This window comes from Harmonia axyridis, chromosome X (assembly GCF_914767665.1).
Source record: "Harmonia axyridis chromosome X, icHarAxyr1.1, whole genome shotgun sequence".
Taxonomy (NCBI): domain Eukaryota; kingdom Metazoa; phylum Arthropoda; class Insecta; order Coleoptera; family Coccinellidae; genus Harmonia; species Harmonia axyridis.
The window spans coordinates 3,115,753-3,136,144 of record NC_059508.1 but is presented as its reverse complement, the minus strand read 5'-3'; the positions used below and the strand labels follow the sequence as shown (position 1 = coordinate 3,136,144).

Sequence of the window (20,392 nt, the reverse complement as noted above, 5' to 3'; positions counted from 1 at the left end):
TTTGAAATAAGAATAATAGCAACCAATATTTCCTCGTATAACAAAGATATACTTTACAGCTAATAAACAATGTGTTGACTCAGAGTAGGTTTTTGTGTTATTAATTGAAAGAAAATATTAATGGCATTTCCTCAGATATATTTTTGGTGAGAACAAAAATTTGAATCCATAGTTGAATAGAGGTAACCGATATTTGATGAAATGGCCTAAATCAACAACTATGAAATGTACAACGTTCTTTCCATGAATTAGCTTTAAGAATATTGTTACATCGAAACACGTGTTGGTGAAAATCATGCTTTTGAAAGTGAACCAAAATTCTTTACAACTCCTACCTATATAGGCATGCAGCTCAATCGATTTGTTGGCCACTTTTTCAGCTGAATTATGAGAAATTACCTTGAAAAGCTTTGATAATAGTTTACCAATTTGAATATTTATCGCTAGTGCAATATTTAAACTTTGTTGTATATAAAAGATATCATATTTTAATACAAGGTTAAATTACAAAAGAATACGAGTCCTGTGAAATATATGTAAATTATTACATGCGATAAAATGCATTGGTGGTGGTGCCTATGGGTTTTGTCATAGATATATTCTATTGTTTGGATCAATGCTGTTAACCTCTATACAGCAGGCGCCTTTCTGGACTTAAAATGTATGATAAACGTATAAGTTTGGCATTCATTCAATTCTTCCATTGCCAGAGGATATTGTAACGACGACACAATTAGAAAAACTGAAAGCAACATATCGTAAAGTAACCTCAATTATATATTTCAACTGAAAGGAAACATGATTGAATTTGAGGTGAACGCTATTGTGATTCCTAGACAAAAACTGATTTTCACACTCGGATTTAACTAGTTTTGACGAAAAAGGAAGGTGATTTTTCAAAATTTATATGCTTCTAATTTTCTACCTATCTGTATTATCCAAAAAAGAATTTCTTTAGAAAATATAGAGAACTGTTTGTGTAATATTATTTTTTATGTATTTGAATAAACTATATGTATGTTTGATGAATCCAGTCATTAATTAACTTTAACAAAATTTTGTGTTTTTTATGGACTGAGAACAATTGCCCCAAAGTAGTAATTTCAGTTTTGAAAAAATAAGAAAGTCGACTAATGCCATTCCAAGGAAAATTGGTGATGATTCGATTTCAACAAAAATCAGATTGAAAGAACGAGAAATATTGGTATTATGCCACGTTTGCGCATGAGCAAGGCACTGTAGTTCAGGAAGCGCTGAAATCTAATCTGATCTAAAACATCCGTACCAATTTTCATCATGATCAAATAAGTAGAACCTACACTTCATCGTAGTAAAATATGTTGTTAGGATGTGTGGACACACAGACCGACAAACACGATAACAAAAGTTATTATAATGGTCTAATTTAATTCCTAATCTTTAGTGACCAAGGATGCAATATGTATTTCTTACTCCAAGTTTAGTTTCTGAATTGAGCATTTCCTCCAAAAGTTCTGGATTTGTGTCAACCAGGGATGAAATAAAATTAGTCTTGATATTCAGTGAAAATCCTAACCCAACCTATCCTAAAGAAAGTTCCGTTCCATGCTATGAAATCTTCATTCGTTCTAAGAAAGTGCATAGCCAGAATATTCATCTTATTGCCAATCAAACCGCTTGCAAATAAACGTGAATTTCACAGAAGGTAGTTTCGTTTTACAACTTCGTGTTTATATAAAGTTTGTTGCGAATAAAATAACATCGTGTGATGTATTTACGAGAATGTTAAATTCAAACGACAAACTAAATATTTCAGGCATTCCCTTCTCTGTTTCGCGATGGAACTATTGGACAAGAATGCTTGATCAGATACAGGATAATCGGAAATTTAGACCCAGGTCGTCAATAAGGATACAACCAACTTGTGAATTTGCAGTAGCAAATTTCACACAACGGTTTACCAGTTCATTCTTCACATATATCGCTGAATATAATATAATTTCCGAGAAATATTGAACAACAAGTTTTTATCAAATTTAATGTTTACAATGGGTTTTCCAATAGCGATGATGTACAACTTTGCTTCCGCCGTTTTTTCCGAAATTCGAGGTTTTATTGTAAAAAACTAGTTATACATTTATGATTCATTGTCCATCGCTGGCCACTACTTTCTCTCATCATTCGGGCAGCGTTCGAATCCCGCGTTTAAAAAAGTTGTCATCTTTTGAAGCGATCCACGAATCGATCCAATTTTTTACCTCTTCATAAGACCGGAAATGCTGGTCAGCCAGGCCGTGTGCCATTGATCGAAACAAGTGTTAGTCCGAGGGAGCAATGTCTGCAGAATACGGCGAGTTCGGTAGGACTTCCCATTTCAACGTTTCCAAGTATGTCTTGACCGATTGCGCAACATGTATTCGAGCATCGACAAGTTGTAAAATCACTTTATCATGTCTCTCGTTGTATTGCGGCCTTTTTTCTTTAAATGCTCGACTCAAACGCATTAATTGCGTTTCATAACGATCGCTTCTGATTTCGGTCGGTTTTAACATCTCATAATACACTACGCTGAACTGATCCCACCAAATACTGAGCATGACCTAGGAACAGTGAATATTCGTTTGGTCGTCGAAGTGGAAGAATGGCCGGGATATTCCCATGATATTCTGCGTTTGGGATTATGGTAATGAACCCATTTTCCGTCTCCAGTCACAATGCGATACAGAAATCTCTTCCGTCTTTGTCTTGCAAACAGCTGTTCACAAGCAAACAAACTCCGTTCAACATCGTTCGGTTCCAACTCGTACTGCATCCAATTTCCTTGTTTCTCAATCATTCCCAACCGGTGTGAAAACAGCCGAATGAGTTAGCCGAATTTGACCTTGAATAATTCGTACGCCACTGTACAATTGAGCGGATGCCGATACAAACAAATTGAATAGTCACGTTTAAGCCATTGTAAATGCTCATATGATTGAGAGGAAGTAATCGAAAACCGATTTTGAGCCACAATTAATTAAGCCACATCAAGAAACAGAAGCAGTTATGGAATCAACTTGCACCATGTGATGGTAAGGGTGATCACCGAAAATTTGTACATAGGATCGAATTCAGATTTTTGGGATATGCTTAAAACCATGACTTTCAGGCGTTTTAAAATGATTTGTTACGTCACTCCCAATGATCCTGCCAATTCTTGTTGCGTTTGAAACGAGTCTTGATCAAGTAATGCCTTCAATGCATCTTCACCGCCATGCTTGTCTTCGATGTCAAAATCACCGTTCTTGAATCGTTGAAACCACTCTCGGCACGTTCTTCCATTAAAAGCAGCTTCACCATAGGTATTGGAAAGTATTCGATGAGCCTCAGACTCAGATTTCTTCATATTATGAAGCAGAAAATTGAAACCTTCGCAAATGACGAGAATTTGTCTCGTAAGCTGACATGTTTAATCGAGAATAACTTTATGATGCAGACACAAATCGACTAATATTTCGATGGCGTTATGTTTACAAATAGCTAAGCTTATTGTATGATATCTGCGTTCTATTTATTTCGACTACCTCATACCGCTACAGTCATCTATTGCAAAACGGCGGAAGCAAAGTTGTACAGCTAATAACTAAAATGAGCTCTATCACTGAATAAAATTATTCCATGAAATTGTTCATCATTATCAAGTGTACCACCCTGTAGATATGAGATAGGGGTTGCTGAAGATGGAAACAAAGTCGAAATGGTGTTGAACTCAAATGAAAATTCCGAGAACAACGTTACTGCATCAATACGATATCCACCAAACATGATCAACATTTACCGAATGAAATTTTTTTCCAGGATCATTCCATCAATGTGGGAAATAATCGGAAAGCATGGTTTGAAGCGTGCAAATCCATAGGGATCAGGCCTCCTTTGAAGGTTGAACCTTCTACCCAAATCTGAGTATCCAGGCGGTGTGAATTTTCCGAAATAAATACAACCAACCCTTCAGTTCAAAGCAACTATGGGATCGCTAAATCTTGGAAGCTTCCCCCAATTCCATCGTTTAACAAAATATTAATTATATCGGGCACAATATGCGTCTGCTCAGGAATAATTTATGGCTATTAAGATGGATCACGCGAATGAAATTTTAGAACTACGGCAAAATCTATACGAGCGGCCAATTATTTATACGCCGACATTGAAATAAGGATTTATTAAACCGATCTCTCGGTGTTTTGTTCTCCATATTCAAGTTTTAATAAAAATAGAACTGGCAGTTTTTTACTCCGTAAAATTTCCTTTATGCACGAACACAATGCCATAATTTGGGGATGAAATGGAAATTGAGAATCAGATAGGATTTGGATTTCATGCTAACCATTCTGAAACCCTTGCGATAATTAATCACTGGATGTTTTGGCACAAATATTTCAAAATAAATAAATCAGTACTGTGAATAAATTCGAACGTTTCGTTCATTCCGCCCAATTGTTAATCTTTGAAAATTATGTTTTGGTGTGATTATTGCGTTAAAAGAAAAAAATTCTTCATTTTGTACACTTAAAATACTCGACCTGACGATTGCCGCAGCGTGAAAACTGCTGAGAAAATGGGATCATATTTTTCATGATCTAATCCAGGAGTTTTGAAGGATTGAAAGAAATAGTCAAATCAACAGATTGTTGATTTGACCATTATGGGCTATGACTTGACGAGTCTAAACCTGTCCAAATTGAAAATAAGGCCTAGATGTATTTTCTATCACTCCTACTTCGGACCAATTGAAATTTAAAATTTTATCTGTTCAATCTGGACTCAATTAATCCATAGAAGTGTCGGAATTCTTCACGTGCTTATTTTGTGACCAGAGGATAATAAATTAAATGTGCCGACAAAGAACAGAAGTGAGGTTTTTATTGCTAGCGTAGGTCGGAGTGTGAATACTTCAGTAGAGTTGAGAAATGCCATTTCAGCAAGCTGCATTTATGGATGAATACTTTTTATAAACAATAATAGGTCAGTGATTTTCAGTAATGTGTTATGTTTCCTAGCAAATATTGAATAAAAAATTATGTTCCCTTGGTAAACAGCCGATTTCTCGGTGTTTGTATTTATTTTATGAGCGTTGTTTTGAACAGGTGGTTTCAATATTGAAGCAGTTTTTGCTTGATTAGTCACCATCCATGGATAGGACACAAGTAGTGTATCGTCTGTCCGTAATCTTACCATCTGGTTTGATTGAATTAATGTCGTTTTTTTTTCTGATACAGATTTTAAACCGTTTGTTTTTATTCTCCATTTGAGAAATGCGTTGTCGTGACGGTTGATTTTCATTTAGAAATTTTTCATTTTCCTTATTTTTCTCAAACATCTCTGTTATCATTTTCGAGTTTGATTGTTCGGAGTAACGGCGATTGCAAAAAATTAGCAATCAAATGAAATGAATTTAGAAACAGCCAACAAAATGGGTATTTCTTGGGCCTTGAATGTGAAGAAGATGAAGGAGGAATTATCGATTTGAAACATACTAGGTATTAGGCATACAACATTGCTTCCGTCGTTTTGCAATAGATGGCTGTAGCGGAAAGTGGTAGTGGAAATAAATAGATCGTAGATGACATACAATAAGCTAAGATATTTGTAAACATAACGCCATCGAAATGTTAGTCGATTTGAGTCTGTATTATAAAGTTATTCTCAATTGAACAGGTTTCAGGTTTTTGCTTTAATATGCGGCTGAGGCTCATCGAATGCTCGCAAATACATATGATGAAAGCCCTTTAGTGAAAGAACGTGCCGAGAGTGGTTTTAACGCTTCAAGAACGATGATTTTGACGTCGAAGACCAGCATGGTGGTGGAAAAGAGGATTCGGAGATGCAGAAATGGATCAAGACTCGTGTCAAACGCAACAAGATTTGTCAGGATCATCGGGAGTGTCGCAACAAGCCATTTTAAAACGCCTGAAAGTCATGAGAATGATTCAGAAATAAGGAAATTGGGTGCCGTACGAGTTGAAACCGAGAGATGTTGAACGGCGTTTGTTTGCTTGCGAACAGCTGCTTGCAAGGCAAATACAAAAGGGATTTCTACATCGGATTGTGACTGGAGACGACAAATGGATTCATTACGATAATCCCAAGCGCACAAAATCATGGGGATATTCCGACCATGCTTCCATAGCGACGGCCAAACAGAAAATTCACGGTTCCTAAGCCATGATCAGTATTTGGTGGGACCAGCTTAGCGTAGTGTATTAAGAGTTGTTGAAACCGACTGAAGCAATCACAGGCGATCGTTATCGAACGCAATTAATGCGTTTGAGCCGAGCATTGAAAGGTTGCAATACAACGAGATATATGATAAAGTGATTTTATAGCATGACAATGCTCGACCCCATGTTGCGAAAGTGGTCAAGACATACTTGGAAACGTTGAAATGGGTCCTACCCAACCCGCCGCATTCTCCAGACGTTGCTCCCTCAGACAATTTCTTGTTTCGATCTACCACTTCCGGTCTGTTTAGAATTGATATAATCAGTTTGAACCCTCATCATACTCCGTCTATGGGTTTCATAGATTTTTCTAGAAACTGTTGGGCCGTGTGCAACCAACCGCACTTGAAACCACTTGACACCCTGCGAGTCTATGCTAGAACGCAAGTTATTTAGTCCACGGTCTTATTAAGAAGTAAAAAATTGGATCGATTCATGGATCGTTTTAAAAGGTGACCAGTTTTTTCAACGCAGGATTCGTACGCTGCCTGAAAAATAAGAGAAAGTATTGGCCAGCAATGGACAATACTTCCATACAATCATAAATGTATAACCAGTTTTTCACAATAAAGCCTCGAATATCAGAAAAAAACGGCGGAAGCAAAGTTGCACGCCTATGTATTAGATATCCTAGGAAGATCTGTAAGGAAACTGAATATTTGAATATTGATTTATTTTTATTATTTTCAGTATTTATTTCGACCTTCAGTCCAATCTCCAAATTATAGAATTTTTCATATTATATTTTTTTAAACAATTGACAACCTACAGCCTCCTCTCCTCCCTAATTAGTTCAATGTTCAGCACCCCTAAAATAAAAGCCATTTTTTGGAATTTAAAAAAAATCCATAGCACCAAAATTAAGAGTAGGATTTTGCGAGGAAAAATATTGAGATTAATACCATCTTGGTAATACAAGTATACAATTGCATGATCAAATGTAGTCAATTACATTTCCATACTTTTTTAATGATTGCAGATATTGTCCGTAAATAAATAAATAGATACAAGCAAATTTCCTTAATTTGAAGAAGATGCGACGATGACCTAGCTACGCCACTGGCCATGTGTCCCGTAAAAAGTATCCAGAACGTTCCCGAATATCCGGAAAGCAAAAATTGGGGGAACAAGCAGCAATTTTTGTTGTGGCCGGTCCATTATTGACGTCAACTGAATACCAAAGGGTGAGCCAGTTTGGATGGCAAAGATTTACTGTTCTCATAGTTGTTTTGTCCGAACCTCTGGTAGTTCATTTGGTGAAATTTCAACCGTGAAACTGCGGCCAGCGAAAGTTCATTTAAACTAACAAACTCAAATGGATAAATGCAATTAGTATTTTTTCACGGGGTCCACGAAATGAGAATGGATGGCAATGTTGAGTCACTACAATGAGGACATACGAGCATCCTGACTCTGCCGAAACACTTCAAAGGTTTTATTAGTACACATTACGTTCCTCCATCTAGCATAACTCATTTTAAGGAGCGCTCTGTGCTATGAAAACATACCGCTAGTGCGTTAATGTGGATTTACATCGGCCACAAACAACCCATCTCTGTTTAATTCTCTATTCAAAACTTTCCTCAGAAACTTATTCATTTAATAGGCCAGTCGCCTGTTTTTCCCCATTCTAAAAACTTCTTTCCATTTGGGGAACTGCTCGAAAGGTCGAGCTGGTGCATGTTGTTTTCGGCCCACCCCTAGTTTTCATTTATTATTTTCAACGCCGAACTTCACGAATCGTTCCAGCTGAAAAAAAAAAACTGCAAATTTTACTTTGTGGTTCAATATTTCATCTTTCAATGAAAATTATCTCAACACGTGAAAAAAATATGAGAATATCAATTTAAAATTTTTGTGATGCCACTACGCCATTTTTAGAGCCATTGATTTCGAAAACCCAATGAAAATAAAAAAAACCTATTTCCGTAACTACAAATGCTAAGATTTTACGGTAAGGAGTTTCCTATACACTATTTTTGGAGCAATATATACAGCCTGCCAAAAAAAGTAACGTAACCCGTCAATAATATTGTACGAAGAATTATTAAGGAAAATCCTCGCACCCGTCGATTTCTAATCTCAAAAGTAATATATCCTGTGCTTTTTTGATTTTGATTTTACTCACCTCCTACGCTCAACACACTTCTACTTAACTTTTTCAAATGGGAATATATGGATTATGATACATCAAACGAAAAAGAATTCGATTATTCAATGTGGTGAAGAAACCGATTTTGTACTAAATTTTAAGCAAATAGCTTCTAAATTTTCCGAGAAAAGTTCATGACGAGGGACGTATAGACTTTTTCATATGAGTTTTTGGATTTCATACATTTCAAGACGTAAACTGTGGAAATTTCAGATCCTAGAACACTTCAAATTTCATACATTAATTTATTATTTCCTCAAAGAATATTTCAAATGATTGAGAAAGCAGTTATATAACAGCCATAAAAAAGTCAGAATTTTCGGGTTTATTCAAAAATTCATGACTCCGAAATTATACGTGATGAGATTAAATATTGAAATCAATTTAATTGTAGCAACATTTAATTTTTTTCAATTTTGTTTCCATGATGGCGATATTCGTACTGGATCATTTAAGATCCAACTTCTTCAGAGTGGCAACTTTTTTAATGGGATTGTATTGGTAACTTTTGAACAATAAGAGTTAGAAGGTCGGTCAAATGGAGAAAAAGTTGCATTCATAGGAGCATTATCAAGCAGTTCAAACAAATCGAGATTATCAGGTCCGGTTATTGAGATATCATAGGAAAAGTAAATTCTGCCATTTTGATTTTTCTTTTTTCCCCACTTTATTTCAAATATTATCAAAAAATTTTTCGAAAATTTTTCATTCGACAGTAAATTATCCTCAATTTGATTAAATCTGATTTCGTATCCAACGTTTCGTACTCTCTGGGCCACCCTCAACCTCATTTTTTTCAATACGGACCTGCATATTTTATGACAATTTTCGAAATAACTTTTAACGCTGAATTCAACGACATATCATACAATGTCATTCAAAGTTGATTTTCCGGTGATTTTGACCCTTATCGCATTTTCTTTGGGTGGAATCTGTATTACATTTAGGTACCTTTAGTTTAATTAACAACATGCAATACATTTCGATAAGAAAATCAACTCACTCATCTTGAACTGAATGGAACATATTCAAATCAAAGCAGGAATCAAGTAATAATTATTTACATATTTCAATTCATAATAATTAAACGAAACTATCATCTAATGAAAGAAAAATCAAATGATTATTCGAAAGTAAATGAAAATTAATGAAGTAAGTGTTCGTAATGTCCACCATTTTGTAAAATGCACTTTACGGTTCTGGAACCCATACTTCTTATACATTTGCCAAAACATTCTCAATCTTCTCGCGAAAAATCACTTTTGTTGGATTTGTCATTTGGTCCGTTGAAACAAATTAAAGAATCGAACTTTATTTTGATATCATTACTATATAATTTTTGCAAGGCTTGGTATTCAAATCTGAAATCATTGATTCGCGTTTTTTGACTATTTTATTAACAGCAGTGTTTGTAAATTGCATTCACTGGCCACAGTTCTCGATTTTTCAATTAAATTTGTGTCAGAACATTGATATCGGTGATAGACTTGTTTTTTCTTACAAACCCACCAATAAATATGGATAAGGGTCAAAATCACCTGAAAATCAACTCTAAATGACATTGAATTCAGCGTTAAAAGTTATTTCGAAAATTGTCATAAAATATGCAGGTCGGTATTGAAAAAAAATAAGGTTGAGTGTGGCCAAAGAGTACGAAACATTGGATACGAAATCTGCTTAAGTCAAATTGAGGATAATTTACTGTCGAATGAAAAATTCCTGTACCATTTTTTGATAACATTTGAAATAAAGTGGGAAATTAAGAAAAAACTAAATGACAAAATTTACTATTCTTATAATAGATATCTCAATAACCGGCCCTGATAATTTCGATTTGTTCGAACTACTCGATAATGCTTCTATGCATGCAACTTTTTCTCCATTTGACCGAGCTTATAACTCTTATGGTTCTAAAATTACCAATACAATCTCATTAAAAAAGTGGCCACTCTGTATATTCATGTTGGAAATTTTTCTAGAAATCAATTTTTTTCAATTCTGTTTCCATGATTTCATGGTTAAATTCGTACTGGATCATTTAAGGTCCAACTTCTATAACTATACTGAATTTAATGAGAATTGTAGAAGTTATCCAAACGAAATCACATGCAAATAATATAGAATTGAGAATAATATCAGTGATTATACGAAAAAAATTGTAATAGAATGGATGTAGGAAATCGTTTTTCAAAGTGGTGTCATAAGTATAACATTTATCAAGAATGAAGATTTCTTTGTGTTTCAGTGAAAAACTTTATAAAGCAATTTGGGTTTGATAATGAAACTGCTGGGGAGCCAACCGAATTGGTCACCCCAGGCTCCTGAACACCCACGGCGATGTTGACGTTGAAACCGCTCTCAAAAAAAAGTTTGTACTACCAACATTTCAAGCTGGTTTCAATACCGATGTTGAATTCGAGTTCTGTTTCGTCCTTCATTAGAATAAGAAAAACGAAGGAATGAATAATGATGAAGGTCGAAAAATGTACAAAAACGGAGTTGAATTGGAATTTTTAATCGAACTTAATATTCAGGAAAAATAAAAAAATGGTAAGTTCATCTATTTTGAACGAGAAGAAACGAGATATATTCATGGATGTTAAGAGGTTTTTGAAGGGAATTTTTTTATCTTGAGGGTGGTCGTCAGTGTATGATCATCCCTTCAAGAATCTCACATGAAAAAAAGTGGTCCAGTTGCATTTGATTTCGAAGGGTTGGCATTTCCCTTTATGAATTTGATGGACAATTTTCATTTCAGTTGGGACAACTCGTTGGAAATGACATCAAGAAAATTGCCGTTTGGTGTTTTTGTCAACATTTTGTGGTAAACAGATGTCCACAAATCAACAATAACAACTACAAACTCATCAACTGGAATAATTTGTTTTATAACGTTACTGCATGCGAGGGAAAACTTTGAGGATAGACCCTTTGTTTGTCATTGTCCTTCAACTATAGCACCCAGAGGGTTTTTTATACTGAAACGAACGCTGAGAAAGTTCATTGGGATATTGTTAAATAAAATGGCAAATCTTCAAAATTATGTGTTATTCAGCCTTATTGCTATTCAAATTTTGAGGGGGTTGCCATCTCGCTTAAGGGGATGGTCCGAATTTTCAATTATAAGACTTCCCCTTCTTTTGGCGTTCTTCAGAAAAACTACTCACGGTGATCCATCTGGACTAATATTGACCGCCCAGTAGAAATTATAGGGGATTGGTAATTTGAAAAGCTCAAATCGATAATTTTTTTAATGCCCAATCTTCGATTGAAATTTCAAAGTGATTACGTCGTATAGTAAATGAACATAATGAAAATTCATGTGACATATTGATTCCCGCGATTGTTTATCAAGAAAATAGTAACAGTCGTTGTAGTCAATTTTCATAATGAATCAATAATATTTTCGAAATTATTGTTATATAATCAATCATAAATCATTTTAGAAAACACTAGTCGATTTCGTGAAACTTTTGTAGAAAACATTTTTTTGTACCTCTTTTAGAAACAAAGTTGAAGGTGGGGTCAAATTATGGTGAAAAACCCGGTACATGAATATACCGAATTTTATGTGCCTTAAAATAATTACGTAAATTAATTAAAAACATTAAACATGTAGATGAGAACACAAAGTGAGAATGTCGAACGAAAAATGAAAAACTGTCTATTTTCAAAGATAAAAAACTACCCTCGATGAAAAGAATATAAAATGATATGTTGGTATCAATATCATCTAACAGTCAGCATATCCGGGAGCTTTAATGTAAATTGAATTGATATGAAGAAAGGAAAAGCAAGCTGCCGAGGTCTAATTTGTTGTTTCCTTGTTTCCACCTACCCTCATCAATCTTTCAAAACCTTAACACATAAGCGGCCAATTCACTCCGAAAAATGAATAATTCTACGGTAAGGGTACATGCTTCCAAATTACCGATTGATTTTAAAGCCCACCGCACACCATACTAGAACGATTCGAAAGGTGAAACTTGCATTAGATAAATGTCGAAAACTGTCACTGCAAAAGATGGATATTTGTTTGTATCGGTGGGTATGAAATATGGAATTCGGTATTATTGAAGCATTATAAATACATTTTTGTATGCTATCATTTCGTCACAATGTCTGTAATTTTCGAATTGAAAGCCTGAAATATTCAGTATATATATGTTTTAAAATACGACTAGGGGTTCCGTAAATATAGCCGTTCGGAGCTTAGAATATTAATAAGAGGAACGGAAATCGCCTTTTAACTGATGCATTTGTTTTGATGCACACATTCGTGACTTTTTGTCTGACGGGACACTATAACAGTAGCAAACATAAATTGATTCAAGATAAATAGATTGTTGGCGTGCAGACAAATTTTCAATTCTGGAAAAAGTACCCCCCCTAGCGGGACTCGAACCCACAACCTCCGAATCACAAGCTCGTTGCTCTAGCCACTGAGCTATCAAGGCGATTGAAGATTTTCCGCGACGAAGAACCACTAATCGCAGAATTGAGTGTTAGTATGTAGAGCCTTACGAATTATAATAATTCGCAAGGGTAAAATAATTTGATTAATTTCGAAATTATCAATTCATGCTCAAAAAAAGATTATAATGAGATTTATTCATAAAAATTCTTTCGTGTTTCAAAAGGATTAATGTTTTTCTCAGTTTAATGATTTAGCTATTGTGAAGTTATGAAAAAAGGATTCATAATAAAGCATTCAACAATCAAATCAGGATTCTCCACGCCTATGGCTCGCACACACAGTGGGCTAGCTTGATTGTGATTGGTGACACTAAACTTCCATCTCTCTTGTATTCGGGATCGAGCACAAATGTTTATTTCCGTTCCTTCTATCTATATTCAAAAGTTCGGAGTTTTGTTATTCTGTTCATTACAAAAACCGCAAATTCAATCTAGATGTTATTCGCATTTGGATGTGAAACGAAAGTGTGAGATATCGTAACCAGAAGCATAAAATTCAAGAAGATTAAAAAAATTAGTTAACATTTTATTGACCACAAAATCGATGGTACAGCAATAATTCGACTCCTTCCAAATTCACTTAACTGGCGATAAATTCCGCATACACGTGCTCTAGGCATTTTAACAACAACTAAACATCGACTTTGGATCTCCTCAAACAGCTGGTTTGCTGTGGAATTTAAAAAACGATTACAATATTTAAGTAACAAAAATTGTTTACATGAAAAAACCCACACGATTTTTTCTCCAAATTCAATCATTTACCCCTTGCTATTTTTACTAAAAAAAATTAAAATTGAAACAGCTCCTTCTGGGTGTTGCAGTTTCTTTTTAAGTTAATATATTACAACATTGTGTTGAAAATATCACGCAATTCTTTGTTTATGGTATTCCACTTCCCAGGTTGATTGAGTAATTTTCAATTTTTTTAAAATTAGGTACACGAATGCTAATTAGAAAAAGGATACAAAAGCTTCTGACAAGTCAGGTCCCCTCTAATTTTTGTTTTCAAGACAGTGTTGGATGGTTTAGTTTAGACAAGGGTGAAAATGACGATTGGGTCGATAGTTTCTGTGGTATGTTTTTCAATGGATCTATCACGTGCTTGTAAATAACATCGTAGCCATGTGAAATCTGAAGATGTATTTTATGTGGCCCTTCGGTTATATTTTCACGCAACCTGGATAATATATAGTTGAGATCAATATAATTTGTGACCGTATCCTCTCAGATAGTAAAAATGCCAGGGGTCTGACACCAAATGAAAATTAATAACAGTATCAAAAATTCGGACGGTTTTCAGTTCGATGAAGCTATAATTTGGACTATTTATTGTACTCTTGAGGGGTTCAACATCAACACCCCATATTTAATTAATTGAGTTTCTTCGATATTTCCTGAAAACGACATTCCCTTTTCCTTATTGACGATTAAATAAATGATAATGATTCACCTCAGGAATATTTTCGTATTAATCGACATTTTGAGGAAATTGATAGAACCTTTCTACCCCAGTTATTTGGGGAAAACAGTAAAATTGACAACTAGTATTATGATCAACACTTGTATTGAGTTCTGTTGAAATGAAGTTATATCAATTGGTTTCAACCCTTACTATCTACATGTATTGATGACGTATTCAGATATTGCTCGAATTTGTTCCAAATTGGAAATACCGTAACATCAACATTATCCATCATTGGTAAAACTCTCTTTCGAAACGCTTTTGAGCACTCGTTTTTTCATACATTAATTATAATTGTACCCTTTTAATACTATAATACGGGATATTATGTGATTTATAATGATGTCAGTGTTAGTGATGTGGGATTTTGACGAAACAATCCACCTCAAATTGAGAGTGATTATTTTACATGAACAAACTTAATTTCAATCTTATACAGATCTGGGAGATATTAGTCGATATTCTGCTGTGAATTTCTATTCTATGACGCAATTTACATGAAATTTTGTTCTATGCTTGAAATTGTTATTATACATTCACAGGAAAAATTTCAACTAAATCGAATTTGTTGTCACTCGTGATTCACGACTTGGCTTGATATTTAAGCTACCTACTTGGCTCAAGCTCAAGTAGCTTGAGCTTGAAATCAACTCATGTTCAAGTCAAGTAGAAGTTTCTTAATGTTAAGTCAAATACTTAATAAATTAATACTTGACTTGACATTGAAAAACTACTACTTGACTAGAACATGAGTTGATTTCGAGTCAAGCTCAAGCTACTTGAGCTTGAGCCAAGAAGCTTGAATATCAAGCCAAGTCGTGAATCCCTAGTTTCTAGTTGTCACTGAAATATTGAGTTTTTTCCATATTCTTTCCGGATATTCCACAATTCTGAACCTTGAAATCATTGTTCATCCAAATTATCAGAAAAACCAAATTTAGGAATCCTTAGTCGGATTTTGCCTTTTTACAAACTTAACTGCTTAACATTTCAAGTTTTTCCGCTGGAGTGTTATTGTATCAGATGGACAGAATTGGACTCTTCATAATTCCTGTCCCAAATTTCGCAAATCACAGATCTTCTGCAAATTGTTGAGAAAGCTGTGTGCAAAATGGGTGCCGCGCGAGCTAACAATCGATCAAAAGCAACAACGTGTTAATGATTCTGATTAGTGTTTGAAGCTGTTTGAGGGCAATAAACCTGAATTTTTGCGTCGATATGTGATAATGAATGAAAAATGGCTCTATCATTTCACTCCGGAGTCAAATCGTGTCAGCTGTGTGGACTGCACACGATGAAATGAAATGAAAACAATGACAAAGTTTCATGAATTCTTCTGCATCCACCTTATTCGCCAGGTCATCGTTCTCAGACCACAAAAGAATGCTCGCTGGAAAGAAATTTAGCGCCAATGAAGAAGTAATCGCCGAAACTAGGCCTATTTTGAAGCGAAAGACAAATCGTACTACAAAAAAGGTTTCGAAAAGTTGGAAGATCGCTATAATCGCTGTATCACCCTCGAAGGCAACTATGTTGAATAATAAAATCGAATTTTGCCAGAAAAATGTGTTTTACTATGGTAGACCGGGGACTTTTTAAATGGCCTGTTATAACCTGCAGTGTTCTTAGAAATGTCTTCATCCGAAAGAACTACGTAGCAAGAGCATGTTTGTCAGTTCCATTTCTATATTTAGCATGGAGAATTAAGGTGAATACTAACCATTGTTAGAGGAGCTAGAAGCTCATATATCAAGCTCGAACCTATTAGGCATAATTATTAATAATTAAACTTACGTGCTAGGCAAATACATGGCGAAATTGAACAATAATAAATTCATATTTGAGCAACCAAACAAGAGTTAGGTTTCGGGTTGAAACACTGTTAATCTGTGCTCAGAAATGATGATTTACTATTTAGTTCGTTGATCGTTGCATACTGCTAAATAGGTCTGCATAGGATTGTGGAACGTTTCATGATCATTTATTTGTCCCATAAAAGCTATCGAATCGATTAAATATGGCCGCCCGTGCGATCGTATTTACAATATGACTCCTCATAATTGGGATTTAGGATGAGCTATTTTGAGTCTGCAACTGAAACGGAACTTACCTCTCATAATTGATTAGTTACTTCTCAGATAGTTCATTATATCCAATAACAAGCGAGAAAAAGTCCATACCATCACAGCTCGTTTCGAGAAAAATGAATTCATTTTTTTTCCTCTCGCGCGGATCTCATTAGAAATCGGAAAAAATATCTCGCAGGATTATTGCTGAGTAAGTTTTCATCCCACTTGCAATATTGAGATACAGGGTGATTCACCGAGATGGCGTATAAGACGTTTATGGAAAATTTATCATAATTTTGAGCTGAAAATTTGCATATTGGGGTTTGAGACAATGATCTTTCTCCCTAAAATATTTTCAGATCTCTACAACTTCCGGTTATACCGGAAACAGACTACTACTTCCTCATTTTAAATGGCACACCCAGTATATTATTATTATTGCATCATTAGATAGCTTTTTTGATGGCAATTTCGGCAATATGCCATACCTTGGAAAAAACTCAACGGTTCATGAGTTATTGGGATTCTTATGAAAAACATGGTGGCGATGAGGACTCACATTTTTTTTAATATCACCGCAGAAAGAGCTTTTTCCAAAAAATTGTTTTTCTTTTTCGATTCCGCAAAAACGTAGTATTATAAGACTGTTTGCGGTTTGGGCCAAAAATGTACAGGGTGTTTAAAAGAGGATCATGAACAACTCAAATTGATCAAAACTCAAGATTTTCAAATTTGAACCTATATTCTTCATTATTTCAGTCGATACGTCCAAAAATAGTGGGGGTTACTTAAGCAAACCCTATACTTAAAATGAATACTTTAGGAGTTATCGAGGAAGAACTTTAAATGAGGAAGAACCGCTATTTATAACAGTGTGGAGTAGTCTGCGATTTCCGAAAACCACAGAAAGAAACTAAAATCCGATGTTTTCATAACTAAATTTGACATATCAAGAATTGTAATGAATTATTCGTAATTGAAAATTGTATTGGTTTATGGAGTTGTCAACAACCCAACAAAAAATTAGTTAAAATTCATGAATTGTAAAATTTAGTTATCCAAACATCGAATTTTAGTTTCTTTCTGTGTTTTCCGGAAGTAACAGACAGTTATTAACACAATTATAAATAGCGGTTTTTCCTCATTTGAAGTTCTTTCCCGATAAATCTAATCATATTCATAAAGCATTCATTTTAGGTATAGGGTTTGCTTAAGTAACCCCCACTATTTTATACGTAGAATCGACTGAAATAAATATATGAAATAATAAAGCTATCTAATGATGCAATAATATACTGGGTGTGCCATTTGAAATGTAGAAGTAGAAGTCTGTTTCCGGAATAACCGGAAGTTGTAGAGATCTGAAAATATTTTAGGGAGAAAGATCATTGTCTCAAACCCCGATAAGCAAATTTTCAGCTCAAAATCATGATTAGTTTTCCATAAACGTCTAATAGGCCATCCCGGTGAATCACCCTGGTCTCCGTAAAAGTCTAGAGAACCATCGATCGTGGCCCATCCTGTATATACAGGGTGTTTCCTAAACATGCGGCAAAAATTCAGGGGGTTGTTCCTTGGACTATTCTAAGAATATTTTGTCCTTTGATGATTTTTGAAAAACCTATTTGTTTCGAAGATATAGGGGAAACAAAATTTCAGATAATAACATTTTATTATGAAAAATTACATGAAAATTCAACTCAACCTACAAAAACTGTTGAAAATGACCACCTCTAGCCAGCATACAAGCATCCAATCTTCTCCTCATTGACTGCCGAACCCTTTCAAAAAAAAAAAAAAAAAAAAGAGGTTTTTCAAAAATCATCCAATATATATATATCCAAATATAAATGACTTCATACAGCTACTAGAATTTGAGAACTTTATGATTAGGTGAATTTTATATTGAATTGCAAACTCCTTTTTCTTTGATAGTATTCTTCTTTTTGCTTATTATAGTAACTAGTAATAAATGAATAAATTGTATTCAATGGAGCTTAACGTTAATTTTTTCTAGCTCTTTGACGTTGAAACCTACAGAGTGAACATCTCTCAAATTAAAGTAGAAGTTTTCCTCACTCCATATGAATTCGACTCTGGTTCCCCTGAGGTACGATTGTGAAAGCTGGTCATTTTCTGTGGGATCATTATTTGTTCAATTATATAATGTGTGGAAGGTGTGGTAGCGAGGGTCTGAGGGTAAGAGTATTTTATCCCTTAGTCATGCCAAGATCTGGTCGAATTCTATCTAATGACCTAATCTCGACTCGGCTGAATGTAATATCGATATTGCTAGTGATAGAGGCTTTGCAGCCGACTGTTGGGGCGTAGTTATCATCCACACAGGTCTGCCTTTCAAAGAAATCGTTAGGGTGACATTAATTAGTTCAGGTAATTATTTCCGTGTTATTTCTACAGAATAGGTATGGTGAATACTTTTCAAAATCTGTTCTATATTACGAGGGTTGCTGCGTAAAGGTTCTACCCCCGCACTTCCAACATGTCGATCAGAATTTCTGATAATGTTAATGAGAAATGCGCCTCACACACGACACGATTGAATCGAACGACCGAGATCTGACGATCGAAGACCCGACGCCAATCGTCACACACAGGCCTTCAGTTCAGATCTTCCGATCTTGTATCTTGCCGAACTAAGCAATTGAAAAAAATCAAATAACCAGGTCGGCAATTTATACTATTCGATTAGATCTTAAGTTTAACGAACGTTATATTCAGACTGAAAGACTGGACGATCTCCGCACCGTGAGTAGAACAGAGACACTGACGATCTAAATATCATTAGATCCAGACATTAGATGAAAGACTCTACTTGACGATCTCCGCAGCGTGAGTAGAACAGGGAAACTGACGATCTACATATCTTGAGATACAGACTGAAAGACTCGACTTGACGATCTCAGCAGCTTGCGTAGAACAGAGAAACTGACGATCTACATATTGTAAGATACAGACTGAAAGACTTGACTTAACAATCTCCGCAGCGTGAGTAGAACAGAGAAACTGACGATCTACATATCGTCAGATCCAGACTGAAAGACTCAACTTTACTATCTCCGCAGCGTGAGTAGAACAGAGAAACTGACGATCTATATATCGTAAGATACAGACTGAAAGACTCGACTTGACGATCTCTGCAGCGTGCGTAGAACAGAGAAACTGACATATCGTCAGATCCAGACTGAAAGACTTGACTTCACTATCTCCGCAGCGTGAGTAGAACAGATAAACTGACGATCTACATATTGTTAGATCCAGACTGAAAGACTCGACGATCCCCGCACCGTGAGTAGAACAGAGACACTGACGATCTAAATATCAGTAGATCCAGACTGAAAAATTCTACTTGACGATCTCTGCAGCGTGAGTAGAACAGAGAAACTGACGATCTACATATCGTTAGATCCAGACTGAAAGACTCGACGATCCCCGCACCGTGAGTAGAACAGAGACACTGAGGATCTAAATATCCTTAGATCCAGACTGAAAAATTCTACTTGACGATCTCAGCAGCGTGAGTAGAACAGAGAAATTGACGATCTACATATCGTTAGATCCAGACTGAAAGACTCGACTTGACTCTTTCATGTTGGCCATCCTGTACCTTTAAGTCAATAGGGAATCTATTTCTCTCCTGAATTACTTGAAAATGAACATTTATTATCCGATTTCCGGTTTCTACTCGCTTCAAAACGTGAACTGTAGAAGAACCTTTTCCCGAAAGAGAGTCTTTATTGCAAAAGAATAAATCAAAATGTCAATTGTAATCCATGTGAGAAAACCAGTGTGGTTACCTATTTCATTTTCTCGAAAATCTCTAGTGACGTTCGCAGTGGAGGTACCGAAGGGTTTAGCAATTTCGTTTGAAAATGATTTTGTTACGAAAATAACTTAAACCCGACTGCGCGTGATTTCGATATTTACCTTGCACACCTTACGACTCCACATTAAATCATAAAAATTTATTACCCCT

At 35.2% G+C, this 20,392-nt stretch overlaps 1 protein-coding gene across 4 annotated transcripts in view; it reads right to left on the bottom strand.

Moving 5' to 3' along the window:
• The window catches only part of LOC123686716 (nucleolysin TIA-1), a 446,243-nt gene that overhangs the window by 132,839 nt on the left and 293,012 nt on the right, over positions 1–20,392 (bottom strand). The window lies entirely within an intron of this gene.